Consider the following 16,065-nt stretch of genomic DNA (forward strand, 5'->3'; position numbering starts at 1 on the left):
AATGTGAGGTAGAGACTGAAGAAGTAGCTTGGTGCTCCGCTCAGTCTTTGGGGGCCTGCTCCTCCTCTCTAAGCCACTGAGCTGGTTTCCTGTTCTGTAGAATGAGCGTATTGTGCTTATTTTGTAAGATTTCAAAAAGGTTTTTTTGTAAAATAAGTTGATACAACTAATACAAAATCCATCAAACAAAAATAGGAAAATTACAAATACCAAACCATTTTCTTAGTAAAAATCACAGTTGAAAAAGGGTCATTGTAGAAAGTTTAGAAAATAACAAGCAAAAAAGATTCTTTCTTCACTTAACCATCTCATACTCCATACAACTTCATTGACAGTATGCAATTCGGTGGTGGTAGAACACTGAGTTGTGCAATCACCACTATGGTCAATTTCCCATTTGTATCACCCCAAGGAAACTGCACCCCTTTGTAGTCACACTTCACCTTCCCAGACCCGGGCAACCACTCATATTTTCTGTGGCTCTGGCTTTGCCTGTTATGGACATATATGTGGCCTTTTTGTGTCTGGCATATTTCACTTACCTTAATGCATTTGAACTTCATCCACACTGTAGCATCTGACAGAACTTAATTTCTTTTTAAAATTTTTTAAAGGTTTTTATTTTTAGAGGGGGAGGGAGACAAAAATCAGTGTGTAAGAAATACATTGACCGGTTGCCTCTTGCACACACCCAACTGGGGGCCTGGCCTGCAGCCCCGGCATGTGCCCTGACTGGGAATCAAACTAGCAACCTGGTTTGAGGGCCGGTGCCCAATCCACGAGCCACACCAGCCAGGGTTTTTAAGACCACGTAACAATCCTCTGTATAGACCACATTTTATCTGTTCACTTGAGGCACATTTGAGTTGTTTTCACTTTTTGTCTTGTAAATAATGCTAACATTTGTATTCAGGTCTGTGGATATATTGGGTTGGCCAAAAAGTCCATTTAGTTTTTTCTGTAAAATAAAAAGTATATTTTTCATTTTCACTAATAACTATTGATTTGGATATTTTGAGTATGCTGACTGTCTCCCACTATTGACTTCTAGTGGGTAGAGGCCAGGGGTGCTGCTAAACACCTTCCAATGCAAGAGACAGCCCCACAGCAAAGAATTTGGCCAAAATACCAATAGTACCAAGAAACTGCAAACCACTTTTGACATGTTCGATTAGTCACAGCACCCTCTCCATACACTGCCAAAATCTTTTGCATTTCAGTTGTGTTTTTACCTTTTTGGATGTAATAAAGCATAATATGCCAAAAATGTGTCTTGTCTTCCATTTTCAATGTTAAAATGGCTGCACAAAAGTTCAGTTTGGGTAAGTTTTTAAAAATGCACGCTGATACGACAGCTGTCACAATACAATAACAACATTGTTTAAAATGAAGTTAAAGACAACTAAGCACTACTAAAGCCATCATACAGAGAAAACTAGAACTTTTTGGCCAGCCCAATACACTTTCACTTCTCAGGTGTATATAAACCTAGGAGTGGAATTGCCGGTTCATAGAGTGATTCTGTTTACCATATGAGTGTGTGTGCGCGCTCTTACAGTTTTGAAAGCAGTGACTGATACGATGCTTGACATCTATAAAGCACTGTGTACATTAAAGCTGGGGGTGTCAAACTCATTTTCACCGGGGCCACATCAGTCTCGTGATTGCCTTCACAGGGCCAAAATAATTTTAGAACTGTATAATGGACTCCTTAACAGTTAAGGAGTTGAAATTACTTCCGGCCCTTTGAAGGCAACCCACGAGGCTGATGTGGCCCCCGTTGAAAATGAGTTTGACACCCCTGCTCTAAAGATTCCCTAATTTCCTGTATCTGCAGGGCTGACAGTGCTGCAAATCAAATTAAATGTGTGTTACACAATCCCAATCTCTCCGTGTCTCTCATGTGAAAGGTAGGGCAACAGTTGAGCGGGATCCTGAAACCTGGAACTGGGGTACCTGGTTGGTCTCAGTTGAAGCTGACCATCAGGAAGCCCCCAGGCCCTCTGAGCATCCCTTTCTGGTGAAAGTAGTCTGCTCTCCCGTGTCTGGGGACTGGTGTTCCATTGCTGGAGAGCTGCGTCATTGCCTCACTTGAGCCAGGTGCCTTGCAAGGTGATACCCCCTGTCTTTGAAATCCTCTGCAACCACCCCCTGCTGCCATTAGACCCAAAACTAGGGTCCAATCACAGCTTGCTCCCAGGTTTACCTCCTGAGTGCAGACTAGCCAAGGAGGGTAGGGTAGTGGCAGGCACACAGTCAACTGGTGTAGGTGCTGAATGTTCCTTAATTGTTCTAGAGCCATGGACCCTGGCGTCCCTGCCCCTGAGTCTTCAGAATGACCACTTGCTCCTCTAATTCTCTCCCACGGAGGAGCCGCAAGCAGGGAGGGTACCCCGCCCCCTGCTTGGCCTTCATCTCCAGGTCAACATCTACTTGGGGTGGTGGGGTGGTGACTAGGTAATCCATTTTGCCTGTTTCTTTCATCTGTAAAAGGGGGTGACGGTGATGACAGCAATAGTATCCATTTCATAGGGCTATGGACAGGATTTTGGAAGTGCTATCAAAATGTCCCCGTTGAGAGCTGCCCTGCCTTCCTGGCTGGTTTCTCCTCCTCCAGCCGCTAGCTCGGCCCTCCGCGCGCCTCAGCCCCCTTCCGGGCCTCACTGGGGTTGTTCCAGGGCTCAGTAGCTATTTAGGCCCATCTTTTCTCTCCCTGGACAGCCCTCCCCTCCTCTGCAGCCTTGGCTGTTCGCACACCCCTCCGATCCGCCTTGCCCTACTGGTGCTCCCTCTACCCACCATTCATTTATCACTTTCTCGCGCCAGCCTGCGCCCCGCGGTCCGGCCCGCCCTGCCGGCGCTGAGCCGGCTGCGCTTGCCTACCCCGGCACTCCAATCAGCGTGTGGGTGTGGCCCAGACCACGTCATGTCATTTGGGTTTTGTTCCGTCACTCATTTGGAACTCAGCCAATCAGTGCCGCCAGCGACGCGCTGGGCAACGCCAGAGTAGCAACTCGCAGCCCGCAGGAGGCTCAACCGGGTTGGTTGCCCGCGGCCTGGCATTCCTGAGAAGAGGGTCAGACAGCTTACCCTGGCCCCCAGAACGAGTCGGACAAGGGCACTGCTTCTAACCGCACGCTGATCGGCGGTGGAGGGCAGCGGTATGGCAAGAGAAAAGGGGACGCTAGGGTGGAATAGGGTCTGGGGGGAGGGGGAGGGGTGCAGGGGAGGGGAGGGTGGTAGTGGATGGAGGTACAGGTAAGGGTGGTGGCATCCCAGGCCCTCCTGGACTCCTACAAGGGAAGGAAAGTGATGCAGAGACCCAGAGCTCCAAAGCAAGTGGGGTCTGGCAGCTGAGTTCTCCAGCCAAAGCATGCCTTACCCACAGACACACCGGCCCAGTTGTGGCCTTACTTGCCACAAGAAAGTAAGAGAATACCTTCTATACCCCAGCTGTGATACCGTGTCCTAGTGGGCCATGTTTGGGATCAGAAAATCAGTGGCCTGAAATTCAGGAATCCTGAAATGATCCCACGTGTGATTCCCTATTTGTTGAGGAGGACAAAGAGCAGTATAGAACACTCAGAGTAGGAACACAGGAGTGCACCAGGGGGTGTAGAGACAGAGATGAAAAAAAGTCCCTGCCCTTAGTGTATGCTAGTGCCCCAGAGCACGCTGTGATTGGACCCTAGTTTTGGGTCTAATGGCAGCAGGGGGTGGCTGCAGAAGATTTCAAGGACAACAGATGTCGCCTTGCAAGGCACCTGCTCAAGTGGGGCAATGACGCAGTCCTCCAGCAATGGAACACCAGTCCCCAGACACGGGAGAGCAGACTACTTTCACCAGAAGGGGATGCTCAGAGGGCCTGGGGGCTTCCTGATGGTCAGCTTCAACTGAGACCAACCAGATGCCCCAGTTCCAGGTTTCAGGGCCCTGCTTCTCCAACCACTGACTACCTTTCACATGAGAAATGTGGGAGAGGCTGGGGATTCAAATGACATTGGGATTCTGTAACGCACGCAGTTAAACATTGTTTGATTTTCAGCACTCAGCCCTGCAGATACAGAAAGTAAGGGAATCTTTAGGGCTGTCACTGAAGTTCTCTGCTTGCCACACTGTGACTTAAGCAGAGAGGAAAGGAACCAGAGCTTGAATATAAGAGGCTGGTTACTCAGGTTACAGGGCTGAAATGCAAAAAGGGATACTGAACTAACAGACAATGCAGGCAGAAGCTGCCGCCCCTAAGCAAGGGGAAGGTGGGGAGGAGTTGGTGTCATTGGAAGCCTAGAAGCCAGGATGAGGGGCATCGAAGAGCCAGAGCTTGGGTTTTTGAGGAGGAGCTGCTGCAGTTTTTCAGGGGAGGAAGCAACATCAGCAGCTAAGAAGGGGAGCAAGGCAGGAGGTAATTTCCAAAGCACCACCTTCAGGTAACTCATTCTTTGGTGACATCTCTTTGTGACTTAATCCATCCGTTAAGATTTATGTTTCAATAATTATGTTTTTTTATTTCTAATTTTTTTTCAAGTCTGCCTGGGCTTTTAAAATTGTTTTTATCTTTTTGAAATATATATTTTTGATTATGGTGTTACAGTTGTCCCAAGTTTTCCCCCATTGGTACCCCCATTTCCTCCACCAATCCCCCCGTTTAGTTCATGTCCATGGGTCGTGCATATAAGTTCTTTGGCTACTCCATTTTCTATACTGTTCTTGACATCCCCCTGTCTGTTCTGTACCTAACAATTTGTACCTCTTAATCCCTACACCTTTTCCCACATTCTCCCCCTTCTCCCTCCCAGCTGATTACCCTCCAAAAGATCTCCATGTCTATGATTCTGTTCCTCTTCTAGCTGTTTGCTTAGTTTGTTTTTTTAGATTCAGTTGTTGATAGTTATGAATTTGTTGCCATTTTAATGTTCATAGTTTTTATCTTTATCTTATATAGTTCCCTTTAACACTTCATATGATAAGGGCTTGGTGGTGATAAACTCCTTTAGGTTTACCTTCTGTGGGAAGCACTTTATCTGCCCTTCCATTCTAAATGATAGCTTTCCTGGATAGAGTCATCTTGGATGTAGTTCCTTGCCTTTCATGACTTGGAATACTTCTTTCCAGCTCCTTCTTGCCTGCAAGTTTTCTTTAGAGAAATCAGCTGATAGCCTTATGGGAACGCTTTCGTAGGTAACTGTCTCCTTTTCTCTTGCTGCTTTTAAGATTCTCTCCTTATCTTTCATCTTGGGCAATATAATTATTATGTGTCTTGGTGTGTGCTTCCTTGGGTCTAACTTCTTTGGGACTCTCTGAGCTTCCTGGACTTCCTGGAAGTCTATTTCCTTTGTGAGATTAGGGAAGTTCTCCTTCATTATTTGTTCAAATAAGTTTTCAATTTGTTGCTCTTCCTCTTCTCCTTCTGGCACCCCTATGATTCGGATGTTGGTATGTTTGGAGATGTCCCAGAGGCTCCTTATTCTATCCTTGTTTTTTAGAGTTTCTTTTTTTTTCTTGCTGTTCTGAATGAATGCTTTTTTCTTCCTTATGTTCCAAATCATTGACTTGATTCTTGGCTTCATCCCCTCCACTGTTGGTTTCCTGTAGATTTTTCTTTATTTCACTTAACACAACCTTCGTTTCTGCCTGGGTCTTTCTTATGCTGTCTCAGTATCCTATGAGTTCTTTCAGCATCCTGATAATGATCGCCAGTGTTTTGAACTCTGCTTCTGATAGGTTGATTATCTCCTTTTTGTTTAGTTATTTTTCTGGAGTTTTGTTCTGTTCTTTCATTTGGGCCATGTTTCTTTATCTCCACATTTGGCAGCCTCCCTGTGTTTGTTTCTGTGTATTAGGTAGAGCTGCTTTCACTCCCTGTCTTAGCGTGGCCTATGGTAGAAAGGGCACCTGTAAGTTGTATGAGGCAGAGCCTTAGGTATTCACCAGGGCGAGGCAACCTGTTCCACCACTTTGTGGCTCTGTGTGGGGGAGGGCTTGGAGAAGAGACAATGCTGGTGCCTGGCCTCTGGACACTTGCCTGAGAGGGAGCTGTCTCCTGGCTCTCACTCTGTTGCCAGTCACTTCACATTCTCCCTGCATGCCACTTGTGCCCTTCCAGCTGTTGCCCTGGTGCTGAATCCCAGAAAGGTAAGTCTGCATAAGTCCTGAGACCTTTGTGAGCCCTTTAAGAGGAGTCTCCTGAGAATCCTGCAGTTTCTTCTGCTGCCCCAACCCCCACTGGTTTTTACAGCTGGAAGTTATGGGCACTTACTTCCTGGCACTGGAACCCCGGGCTGGGTAGTCTGGTCTGGGGCTGGCATCTCTGGCTCCCAGAGTATCCCTCCTGATTTTTATCCAACACATGTGCATGTGGGACTGTCAGTTCCACCACCACTCCAGGTCTTCATGCCTCCCCAAACCTCTCCACCTCTCCCTGTCTTTCCACATCTCTGCCTCTCCTACCCGTCTGGATGAATGTGGCTTCTTCAAATCCTTGGTTGTAGGGCTTCCATACAGCTCAATCTTCTGATGAATCTGGGTGATATTTGTTTTATAGCCTACTTGTAATTTTTGCTGTAATTGTGTGAGGAGGCGAAGCATGTTTACCTATGCCTCCATCTTGACCAAAAGTCCCATTTTTATAATTTTGATCCCTTCTTCTGTGTCTTTATTTTGTTGTGTCTCAGAGGCCATTGAAGAGTCTAGGAGTAGGTTTATCTCACAGTAATGCAAACAATTTGTAAATATCCATGAGAACTGTTTTCTGATCTCGTGAGAATTCCAAGGTAATATCAATCTAGGTTTCTGAGTCCCCCCTTATTAAATACAAAGTAGAAGATGGTTCTCTTTCTCACCCTCCTCCCTTCCTTACGTGCTGGCCAAGGCCTGGGGGATATTCACCTGGGTTCGCCCTTCACACCTTCGGAACATACTGATGTGCCACACGCACAGCCCGGGAATCTCTGAGCGAGGGAGCAAGCCAGGCTGCAGGGCATTGCCTCCAGGCTTGGAGCCCAACACCCGGATCCACAGCCTGCCTCGGCCACTTGCTAGCTGGTGATCCAGAAAACTGCTGACCCTTCTTTGTCCTGTTTTTCTCCTTTCCCCATCTGGAAAATAAGGAGAACACTGCTACCAACCTCCAGAGGCTGCCTGGGCGATGGGATGGAGGAGTCTAGGCACGTAGCAAACACGGCCATTACCGCAAGTTGCTGTCTGGCCTCTGGCAGTTATGTGCTGGGGACATCGACAGGGCCAGTCCTCTCTTTGACGGACCTGCTGATTCTCCAGGAAGGTGGGCAGTGTCTTCAATTTTAGACTGCTAAAATCTTCAGCGGGGCCTCTGGGAGTCCGGGGGGAGGTGTCCCCTTCCAGGGAGGGTTTGCTCTACCAGGACCGCAACAGTACTGCCACCATGAGAGGCAGTTCCTCCCTCAGCCAGGGGTTCGCCAAAGCCCCTCCACCTGCAGCCGGGTAAAGGCGGCCCTGCTCGCTGATGCTGTGGGTGGTGGGGTTCTCGGCCCTCGCACCCAGACCCAGGATGGGTTGGACCTGCTTCTTTTTCTGTCCCTGAGCTTCCTTTTCACCGTGTAGGTGTCCCTTCAAGAGCACTGGTTTTAGGTGGGATCTCAGTTCTGATCGCTCGGCTTCAGAGGTCCATGAACCCTGAGTGCCTTGGAGACCCAGCCAGGCAGCACCTCACTGGGCCCCAGCCCCAGCTCACCCCACTGTTTTCCTTTGCTCTGATTCCCTACAGATTTCCTTCCCTTACCTGCAGGCCACCTATGCATTTAAGCAATATAACTGAACACTTTTCATTGCATATTTCCTCATATTTCTCCCAAACTGAACTGGCATCCCTGGAGCACAGGGGTTGGGTGTCCGAGAGGCACGGCCCCTAATCCAGGCCCAGGCGGCCGTGGGTCATGTGATCAGCACCACAGCCCACAGTGATGGGCCAGCAGGCCCACCCACCAGCCTGGGTCAATGAGCAACTGGCAATCCAGACCCAGAAATTCTGCTTCGAATCTCCCCACTTGTCACAAGTGGGAGGAGGCCTCTATGTCTAAGACACAACCCAGAACTCATCAATTAAGAGTTTAATAAACTTGCCCTGGTTGGTGTGGTTCAGCAGATTGAGAGTTGGCTTGCGAACTAAAGGGTCGTCAGTTCAATTCCCAGTCAGGGCACGTGACTAGGTTGCTGGCCAGGTCCCCAGTGGGGGGGTGCACGAGAGGCAACCACACACTGATGTTTCTCTCCCTCTTTTTCATCCTTTGACCTCTGTCTAAAATAAATAAATAAAATCTTTTTAAAAAAGTTTAATAAATTTGATAATATAAAAATGTATAACTTCTTAAGAGCCAAAACAAGCAAACCTAATCTTTTATGACAAAAGACAGACTGACAGGAAATATTAGCAGCATATGTAACAAAACACTAAGCCCTAGTGTATAACAAGTGGGATCTTTTGAGGGGACACTTAAATAGTGTTTTTTTAATTTAGTAACATTTTTAAAAGATTTTATTCATTTATTTCTAGAGAGAGGAGAAGGGAGGAAGAGGAATATCAATCGGTTGGCTCTCGCATGTCCCCAACTGAGTCCCTTACAACAACCCAGGCATGTGCCCTGTTTAGGAACTGAGTTGACAACCTTTTGGTTTGCAGGCAGGTGCTCAATCCACTGAGCAACATCACCCAAGGTAAAGAGAGAGAAACATCGATTTGTTATTCCACTTATTTATGTGTTCATTACTTGATTGTTATATGTGCCCTTACCCAGTATAGAATCAACGGCGTTGGCATATCGGGACGATGCTGTAACCCAGAGGTCTGCAACCCCTGGGCAGCGAGTGGGGTCCATGGCCTGTTAGGAACCAGGCCACGAAGGAAGCTCGGCTGAGCTCCGCCTCCCCACCCCCCACCCTAGGCCCTGGAAAAACCCGGTCCCTGGTGCCAGAAAGGTTGGGGACTGCTGCTCTAAGCACCCTCAGGCAGTAGCATGTTAATAGACACTATGATACCTGTCCAGGGGCACATAGTGTCTATTAACATGTTAGATGCCCATAGGTTTTTTTAAGATTTATTTATTTTTACTAATTTTAGAGAGAGGGGAAGGGAGTAAGAAAGAGAAGGAGAGAAACATTGATGTGCAAGAGAAACATCAATTGGTTGCCTCTCGCACACCCCCAGCCAGGGACCTGGCATACAACCCAGGCATGTGACCTGAGTGGGAATCAAACCAGTGACCTTTTGGTTTGCGGGATGATGCCCAACCCACTAAGCCACACCTGTCAGGCCTAAATGCCCATAGGTTTTGGCCTGGCAATTCTGGTTATTGGAAATTAACCGGACCTAGATCATTGGACCTAGAGCACAGGTGTCAAACACCAGGCCCGTGGGCCGAATCCGGCCCTCCACCTTGTTTTATCCGGCCTGGCACCTTGTTTCTGCCTGGCGGCAGCACCGAGCTCCTTGCCGGAGTTACATGTATACAGTCCTAAAATTACATTCAGCCCTTTAAAGGCAACCGCAAAGCTGATGTGGCCCCTGGTGAAAATGAGTTTGACACCCCTGTGGACCCACAGGAAGACTGACACATGTTCAGTGCTGGTGACTGCAGCATTAATATGATAGCAAAACAGAAAAGGAAGAAAGTGTGACAGTACGTCAGTTGGGAATTCATTATGTAAATTACAGCACACATATTCCATCAAACACCAAGCAGCCAGAGAAGAAATGAGCTAGACATTGTGTATGGACATGGAAGGATCTCAAAGATACAGTACTCAGTAAAAGAAAATCACAATCAAAATGTAAGGTGTATGTTTTTTAAAACTGAATGACTATGTTGGTGATTGCATATAAAAATATAGTTAGAAATGAAACAAATTTGTTAACAATCTTGCCTAAGGTACTGTTGCTTTGTAAAATTTTTCAGCGGCGTGCTGTAAGAGTTTGCAGGGTGGTGACGTGAAATGGCACGGCCACTGCGGAAGGCACCTCAGCTGCTTTCTCTAAGCTCCACATCCGCCTCCACAGGACCCAGCCACTGCTCCCTGGGACCCGAGGCCAAAGAAATGGAAACCTGTCATCACAGGAAAACCTGCGCTCCAGTGCCCATGCACGTTATTGGTAGACGCCTGAAGCCGGGAACACGCAACTCATTTTTTCAGCGGGTGAATGCCTGAGCGAACACTGGTTGACCCACCACAAGGCCGATCGCCAGCCATGCAAAGGAAGAACGCGGATACAGGAGACAGCTTGGATGGACCTCAAGGGCATCATGTGAGTGATAAAAAAACAGCTCACCCTAGGCTACCTTTTGCATAGTTCCATTTATGTAACAATCTTCAAATGACCAAACTGTAGGGGTAAGAATAGAATAATGGTTGCCCTGGGTTGGCAGGAGGAGGAGACGGGCTGAGGCTGTGGGAGATCAACCTTAGGGATCCTTGTGAGGGAATGGACTGGACGTCGACGGCGGCACTCATCACTTGAATCTACACCTATGACGAAATCATGCACACACGCACATGTAACCCGGAGCAGCTCTCAGAGTTGCACTGGGCGTGCAAGATGCTGATGCTAGGTAAGTGCAAGAGTTCCCCAGGTGCCTTGGACGTTTCTATGTAAATCCCTGTGAACTTAATTACCTCAAAATATAAGCTCACACCAAAAGCACAGTAGCAGGGCATACAGTGGGTTGCAAACAGGGCAACCCTCGTGGCTCTGCTCAAGAAGTCCCTGCTTTCTGCAGGAGGGCACGTTCTTGGCCGCCAGTCCACACTCAGCTCAGCCCCACTGCCCAGAAAGAAGCCCACAAGGACTGAGCCAAGAGAGGAGAGGAGGAGATTGGCTAGCTTTGATTGAGCAGAAGTGTCCACCAGGACTGAGGGGCTGGGTTTAATAGGGCAGTCTGGGGACCAGTCTCTTCACAGGCCAAGCTATCCATTGGCAGAGCTGGCCTTGAAGGTGTGAGCGGAAAGGCGGTGCTTCCGGTGGTAGTGCTGAGGTCTGTGGAGGTCCTAGACGTGCGCAGAAAATGCTCGGCTCCTTTGTTTCTGCCATACGCCTGCCCCCTCCTCTCCAGGTGCTCTGTACCCAGCCAGAGTCCCCGCTTCCTGGAATCTGGGATCTACGACCTCTCCCCAAGAAGCCACCACGGAATACAGGCTCCAAGAGATTGTGGGGTCTCTATCAGGCAGCCTGGATTCAGTCACGACTTCCTCCACCGTCCTGAGGGTGCCTGGCCCTCCTGATGGCAAGGGACAGTGAGTGTATTGGGGCCCCCAGGGGCGTAATGAGGGAGGAGGAGGGCGGTGACCCCACCGGGATGGCAAAAAGCAAGATCACTCCATCTCTGTCCTAGCCTGTGAGAGTGGCCTTGCTCCGAGCTCATGGGACCTTCCATTCTCCCCAGAAGGTACCCACCACACACACTCACGTACACACTCCTTGCTGGGCCCACTGTGTTCCAGCGCCTCCTGCGTGTGTCTGGACAGTTTTCTGTAAAGCATAGGCTACACACACATACACAGGAGCCTAGTATCCAGGGACAGGTGGACAGAGTCGAGGCCAGTCACCTGGGAATGTGCACACTTCTGAAGGTGAGGATGACAGGAAGCAACAATCTTCCTGGCGGCACTTCACAGGGGGGGCTCTTAGGGCAGGAATCCTGCTCAAGCATGCCTGTTCTCCAGGACGGCCATGGTCGCGGCCATCAGCTGTGCCTCCCTACCTCTCCCCTGGGGAGGTCAAGGTGAGCCCCGCAGAGAGGGCTGGTAGGTGTCACGCTGGAGGGTACAGGTGCACGAGAGCACCTGGAGGGCTTGTTGAAACCCAGGTCACTGGGCCCGCCCCAGGTCACTGATCTTGCAGCTCTGAGGTGGGGCCTGAGAACGGGGGACTCTCACAATCTCCCGTGGTGCTGATGATTCCGGTCCAGGGACCCCAGTGTGAGAAGCCCTTTTCTAAAGACCTGGAGCTCCTAGGTGTGTGCCCCCTGCCCTGCTTGGGGCTGGCTCCTTCGCAGGGTTCCCGCAGGTGTGGGGAATGCTGGGAGGGTGCTAGCCCTTCAGAGATCAGGGGCTTCCTGTTTAGCGGCAGTCACCCCACCCTGCCCTGGCACACCTGAAGGCCCGTCCACAGCCCAGCCTGGCAAGGGTGTCGGGCTCTGTGCAGGCGCTCAGCAGTTCCCAGACTGCATCTGGTAACATCTGGGCACGTAGGGGAGAGAGGGGCAGAGGTCAGAGTTGTGCCTGGCAGTGGGGACAGAAAGAACTCTCCAATGGGGCAGAGGAAAGACCCAAACCCAGTTCGGGGATGGGAAAGGAACATGGGCCCCGAGGGCAAGAACATGGACTCGGGGACACATACAGACCAGAAGGTGGTTTTCTGCCTGGGACGACCCTGACAATGGTGAGGTCTGTGGGTGCAGCCCGCTCTGTAGCTGCTGTGAGGCCTCCGCCTTTCCCGCCTAAGGCCCCTGACCAGGAGGGCCTCCCAGCTCTTGGGTGTCACTGCCCAGCAACACCACCCCCTTCCTTGGCCAGTCTTTGCAGCGGTCAGTGGTCGGCCTGTGTTGGGCTCCACGGTGGCCTGTTGTCTAGTTGGAGCAGCAGGTGAAGTGCATTGCCAGTCACTGTCCACCAGCGTTAGTCCCTGGGACCCCAGCATCTGAGCGTATTCTGGCTCTGGGGACAGACGGTGGAGTAACCTTTGGCTTTCGTTTGCCACCCTTCCCCTCCTTGACCCGTTTTCCTTTTGGGTCATCCGGCTGTAGCCTGTCACTACCGTACCGATGGAGCCCTGAGTCACATCTTGCCAATATTTTTCCCACTTTGTCACTTGTCCCTTGACTTTGTGGTTTGGGGTTTGCGTTCGGTCGGGCAGATGGATTTGGTTTCCGTGTCATGTCATCAGCCCCTCCAGGCTTTTCCTAATGGCTTCTGGGTTTCTTGTCAGTTTGCTTCAGACTGACCTAGAGCCCTTTGCTTTTTCAAAAGATTTTATTTATTTATTTTTTAGACAGAGGAGAAGAAAGGGAGAAAAGACAGGGGGAAACATCAATGTGTGGTTGCCTCTTGCGTGCCCCCCACCGGGGACCTGGCCTGCAACCCAGGCATGTGCCCTGACTGGGAATCAAACCAGCGTCCTTTTGGTTCGCAGGCCAGCCCTCAGTCCACTGAGCCACACCAGCCAGGTCTAGAGCCTTCTTCTTCTCTTTCTTTCTTTACTTACTTACAAAGTCTTCGCCTGAAGATATGTTTATTGATTTCTTAAAAGATTGCATTTATTTTACTTTTAGAGAGAGGGGAAGGGAAGGAGAAAGAGAGGGGGAGAAACATCGATGTGCGAGAGATACATCGATCAGTTGCCTCTCACACAACCAAACAGAGGACGTGGCCCACAACCCAGGTATGTGCCCGGGCTGGGAATTAAACTGGCAACCTTTCAGTTCTCAGGCCGGTGCTCAATCCACAGAGCCGCAGCAGCCAGGGCTGTTTATTAGAGAGAGAGAGAGAATTAGAGAGAGAGAGAGAGAGACAGAGAGACAGAGAGAGGGAGAGAGAGAGAGAGAGAAACATCGATTGCCACTCCCGACATTCAGGCACCCATGGGTTGAAACCCGCATGTGCTACTACTGGGGACCAAACCCGCAACCTTAGTGAATCGGCACAACGCTCCAACCAACTAAGCCACCCGGCCAGGGCCCGTTCTCCACTCACACTTGCGTGTTAGTTCCCTGTTGCTGCATGACAACCTGCCCCAAATGTAGCACCCTGGTGTGACTGACACTTGGGACCTCCCAGGGCAGCTGCAGGGCTTGGCTGGGAGTCCTGGCTGAGGGTCTTTCACAGGCTGCACTCTGCCGAGTCTGGTAGACTGCTCCCTCTGCTCTGCCTGGTGGGGGGAGCTCTGCCTCCAAGATCACTCCCGTGGACGTGGCAGGGGTCTCGGTGCCCCCCATGGGCCTGTCTGTAGAGCTGCTCAGGGCAGGGCTCTCCCAGAGCCAGGGGAGAGGGGGAGCAGCCCCCAAATGGAAGCCAGTCTCTTTATCACTTTATGTCTCAGTGACATTCCCTCCCCTCTGCCGTGTTCTTATGGGTCACACAGGTGAACCCTGAACTATGCTGGAGGGAACAATGACACCCGCTAGGGTGAAGGGTGCTCTGTTCACAGCAAATGGCAAGGCTCCGAGGAGCGTCCTCGCGGCTGAATCTGGGTGTCCAGGAGCGAGGACTCCTGGTGCCACACGCAACAGGCCCCTTGAGAACGGGTCCGTCGTCGTCGGTGTGGGGTGGCGAGTTCTGGCCCCGGCACCAACACAGGCAGGGCCTGTGCTTGTCAGGGCAGAGTGGCTCTTTGTCTTTAAAGCGCTGTAACTAAATCACACAAGAAGCCAGAGGGGAGAGGGATATGCGTTGGAGCCCCCATGTGCCCACGGCGTGTGCTCCCTGCCCTTTCCAGGGGAGTCTGCAGCCCCCGTGGCAGTCCCGGGCCCAGGGCAGCCCCAGGCCCAGGGGCAGGAAGCTCTTTGTCTTCCCAGCAGCTCTTGCCAGCGCCCTGTCAGTCCCCACCCACTGGCTCAGTCTTGCCCTGATACCTTCTCCCCAGGGACACGTGCAGCTGCCCTGAGGCAGGGGTGACCTCTCTCTGTACACAGGCACCTCATCTCCCCCACCCTCCCCTCCACCCTTTCACCCTGCAGCCTTGAAGTCTGTGGGGGGCAGGAAACGGTGAGGTGCAGCCACATGATGGAGGTGCAGGCTGGCAAGCCCCCTTTCTGCAATGGGGTATCAGGTAGCCCCAGGTTGGGTTCTGCTGGCTGAGTGTGGTGCACCAGCCTGGCACGGGGGGGGGGGGGGCAGCCGAGTGTCCCGTGGTTCGGGAAGGAACCCTCACTGTGGCTGCAGGAGGCCCATTGCATGGCGTTGCCCCGGAAACACGCCTGCCCTTCCCTGGCTGGGGCTCAGAGGTGACTTCCCCAATGACGCACTTGGTGGCTCTGAATTTGTCACACAGTTTCTGTGGGCAGCGAGACTTTTCTTGTTGGCTCTTGCTGCTGGGCAACACAGGCCCATGGCAACAGCCCCTGGCACCTTCCGGGGCTCTCTGTTTCCCAGGGGAAGAAGCAGAGAGCAAGGTGATGCTTGCTGAGCACCTTGCCTCAGGGATGCTGGTCCTGACTCCTGGGGACAGTCAGCCAGGCTGTTGCATCTCCCCTGGAGATGCTGAGGCCCGGGCCGCCCCACGCCACTGGGCTGGGCCATCTGACAGCTGACCTCACCATCCCGGCAGCCCGTGCTGGAGCTGAGCCACCTTCCCGACCCTCAGCCCTGGGCGGGAGGGACAGTGAGGGGGGCCCACTTGCCCTGCAGTCTTCCCTCGGGGGCCGCCTGCCCACAAGGGCCGTGGAGGGCGGGACGGGCACTGGGTCCTCCCTCGGCCAGCTGTGCATGGCACCCTGCCCTGGGGGAGCTCCTCCTAGTGGCCTGCTCTGAGGATGGGCACAGTCACAGCACCAGCCAGACCCTGTCCCCACCCACCGTCAGTGACCCTCTGTGGCCTTCACCCTCTGCCTGAGGACCTGGGTCCACTCCCAGGGGGCATGAGCTGCCAGTGCCGGGCCTGTCTTCGGCAGCTGTGCTGACCCTCGGGCAACCTCTCCCCCGCCCCCTGCTTGGCGGTTTCCTCAGCCCTGCTCCCCTGGCAGCAGCCTTGCTGGGCTCAGGGGGACCTGCCGTGACAGCTGTGGTGGGTCACGGAGGTGGCTAAAACCAGCCTGACCTCAAGCAGCAGTGTCCTCTTGCTAAGGAATGCCCTCCCTGGGGACGCCTTGGGCCCGAGGAGCCGCCTGCTGTACGTGACAGTCCCTGCCCCGTCGGGGACTGGTCTGCAGCTGGGATGGGCCCGGGGCCCTGCAGGAGGATGAGGCTGCCCTGAGGCGTCCATCTCCAAGTGCACATGATGGCCCGAGGCCAGCACCCAGCACCCCGCGTGCTCACTGACCCTGACTGGGCGGTTACCCCTCCTCGGCCCACTGGCTCCACTGAGGTTCCTGGGGGGCTGCCCTG

At 51.9% G+C, this 16,065-nt stretch overlaps 1 long non-coding RNA gene across 6 annotated transcripts; it reads left to right on the plus strand.

The window, feature by feature from the left end:
* Positions 1 to 2,990: 2,990 nt before the first annotated feature.
* Positions 2,991 to 14,412, plus strand: LOC112296351 (uncharacterized). 6 transcript variants are annotated; one of them, XR_011650806.1, is made up of 6 exons: positions 2,991 to 3,161; positions 7,107 to 7,279; positions 8,528 to 8,688; positions 10,028 to 10,273; positions 10,395 to 10,577; positions 11,079 to 14,412. It is a non-coding gene; the product is annotated as an uncharacterized lncRNA (long non-coding RNA). The 6 variants fall into 6 exon arrangements; XR_011650810.1 differs by lacking the exon at positions 8,528 to 8,688 and having other exon boundaries at positions 9,927 to 10,273; positions 11,079 to 11,259; positions 13,016 to 14,412; XR_011650805.1 differs by lacking the exon at positions 8,528 to 8,688 and having other exon boundaries at positions 9,927 to 10,273.
* Positions 14,413 to 16,065: the final 1,653 nt, after the last annotated feature.

This window comes from Desmodus rotundus, chromosome X (assembly GCF_022682495.2).
Source record: "Desmodus rotundus isolate HL8 chromosome X, HLdesRot8A.1, whole genome shotgun sequence".
In the NCBI taxonomy this organism is placed as follows: domain Eukaryota; kingdom Metazoa; phylum Chordata; class Mammalia; order Chiroptera; family Phyllostomidae; genus Desmodus; species Desmodus rotundus.